Source organism: Meleagris gallopavo, chromosome 4 (genome assembly GCF_000146605.3).
Source record: "Meleagris gallopavo isolate NT-WF06-2002-E0010 breed Aviagen turkey brand Nicholas breeding stock chromosome 4, Turkey_5.1, whole genome shotgun sequence".
Lineage (NCBI taxonomy): Eukaryota > Metazoa > Chordata > Aves > Galliformes > Phasianidae > Meleagris > Meleagris gallopavo.
In genome coordinates, this window is record NC_015014.2 from 7,344,069 (window position 1) to 7,346,977 (window position 2,909).

Genomic DNA, 2,909 nt, shown 5'->3' on the forward strand with positions numbered 1-2,909 from the left:
ACACCACAAAACACTGTTCACAGCAGCAGCTGCGGAGCAAGATATACAGTATGAGAACCAAGGACATCTCTAGAAGAAGAAAGAACAGCTCTGATTGGATAAACGCCTTCATGAACAATTAAAGGAGCGGCTGTGGAATACTCTGTTGACGTGTAATGGTGGATGGAAAAGTTGTAAAGATGGATGGGAAAGCAAAATAAGGAAAACTTGTGGAGGTATGTAAGTGATGTGAGAACTTGTAATAAGGGATTTGGATCATTCATCTGAGTCTGTGCATCAGATGTTGCAGGAAGCAACTCTTAAAAATAGGTTACATTTAGGGTGGAAATTGGTCAATCTACTAGTGGATTACCCTGGCATTGCTTAACTTTCCTCATGGCAAAGGTATTTTCAGCACAGTGGCTGTGCAGAAAAAGGACCTTTAGAGAAAGCATGACAACACAGAACTTTCATCGTATCTCATTTAAAAAAAAAAAAAAAAAAAAAAACTTTCCTCTGAAGCCAACACATATTTGTCTGAAAAAGCATCCATCTTAAGCTCTGTCATTTACAACTAAAACAAAATGAGAAAGAAGAATCTTTTGGGCTTCTCTGGCCTCAAGTCATTGGATCAACTGGTATCTAGCATTGCCAGAATCCAAAGGTATTTTCTTACAGAGACTCGTGCGAGTCTCATATTCTGATAAAAGGAACCAATCCTTTATTCAGCAATAATATCTAATTAAATACCGTTGATTTAAATATGTGGTTATAAGGAACATTTTCCTAATTACTATATGGGCAGTATATGCAAGGAAGGTATTTTGAAAGTGCATTATATAAACAAACATAATTTCTTATTGTGACACTGGAGAAACTTCACCTCAGAATCTCGAGAAAAGGAGTCTGTACATAAAAACCCTTAGGTTACTGTAGTTGAAATACTTTAAAAACAGATGGAGGACATGGTGTAAGCAAACCTGGATGGAAAGTACATGCCATGAACAGGGACACCTACAGCTAGATGAGGTTGCTCAGATCCACATCCCGCATTTATCTGCATTTTCCTGAAAGAAACATAAACTTGTCTAACAGTTGCAGTGGTCTTGTCATTCATTAGAAAAAAACTGGAAAATCATTGCAAATTCATAGTTGTGACAAGAAGCATTTTGTTCTGTTTTTACTTCATCTACCACAAGATGGATTTAGTTTTTGGTTAATGTTATCGCTATTCTGTGATTCCCAAGGGACTTTTCTTTAGAAGCGAAGGTTGTGGAGCAATAGTTAGCTGTGACAGCTACAAGCAGACCATTCTCGGATAACTCAGGTTTTTGTAGGAAGAACTGTCAGAAGCTAGACAGTTGGAAGTATTTCACAAGCTGTCCATTTTCAGTAGCAAACTCAGGAAGTAGTAGTGATAAAACTTACAGTTGAGAAAGAGCAATGTACTGCATACTCTTGCCATTTGAGAGCTAATCATAGAAGGAGGTTGCTCTTTGGGGATGCAGTTTTAGGAGATCAGAAACTAATGAAATGGGTAGACAACAATTTCCTTTTAAAGCATAAGATAGCTTTTTGTTTTTTAAGGGAAAATATATACCTCATTTGTGCACTTACTTAACTAAATGTTGAGCACTACTGTTGCTTTTTTTCTCCACATACGCCACTGAAAGAAACTCTGCTGCAGCAAAGAATTTTTTTCTTCCCCAGAAAGAGATTGTGAAGTTATCCGATCCATCATTCTGCTCAAAGAAGTCAACCTTGAAATCAGATGCCACTTCAGCAGCAAGTGAGATTGCTCAGGGCCAAATCCAGTTTAAATTCCAGTCGCCCCCAGCTATGGCTTTCTTCCTCCACCACCAACCAGACAGTGCAGGTATGTGAGAATATTGCATCTAAGATACAAGGCTCTGCCTTTTCCTTTATCAAGCTTCATGAGGTTCTTCCAGCTTGTCATTGACTTTCTTTTAAACAGGAGCTTTACCCTGTTCAACCCTTCTCCCAATTTAAATAATTTTATGTTCTGCAGACTATTTTAAGAATTTGAGAGACATTAGGGAAATAAGAAAATTGTAGCATGAAACATGCAGGGTGGCTTAACTTGAGTAACTGTGTTATGCAGTCAAACTGAAAAAAAATATTTTTTGAATGCTGTTTCTGGTCACAGGATGTGGCAAAATGACTATATTGGGGCTCAGGTTGTGGCTCTTGGGTATAAACTGCTTTCTAGTACCATTGCAGAAGAGTCCACTGCAAAAACTGCCAGCAAGGTAAAAAGAACTCAAAACATGTCAAATGGCAGACTGGGAAAGAACTTCAGTATCAAGTGACTTGATTCTGTACATGCACACTGCCTTCCTCAGTATTTTTTCCTCTTTGAGATTTACGTTTTTTATACGTCACTATCACTGCAAGCTTCTCTAGAATAGTCATATTTTAAAATGCTTTTTATTTCCTTTCTTTTACTTGTCAGAGTACTGTGCCTGAAATGCAACAGCTGTAAGAGAGTTAACTTTCACCCTCTCAGAATGGCAATCTTTTTTCTGTATACCAGGCATTTTGATATGTCTTATGCTCATGAAAAACCCTTTTAATTGCTTACTAGAAAACAAACTTGGTATATAATCATGCAAATATATTTAGGGAGTTATCATCCTTAACAAGATCTAGTTTTTTTTCCCCTTAGAATTTTAAGGCAACTGATTAATGTCTCGTTACTTTCACCCATGAATATAGGAAAGTTTACTGGTAAGCTCACAGAAAGCTAAGCTACATAGAACAGTTTCAGTAGCAAATATTCCTTTTCATTTGCTTCAGAGCTCTTCCTACTACCTGTTTACAAAGACACCTACAGATGACCACATTTAATTTGGCACAGAGCTCTTATGAGAATGTAGGTTGTCATAGAAGCATTTCTTTTTTTTTTTTTT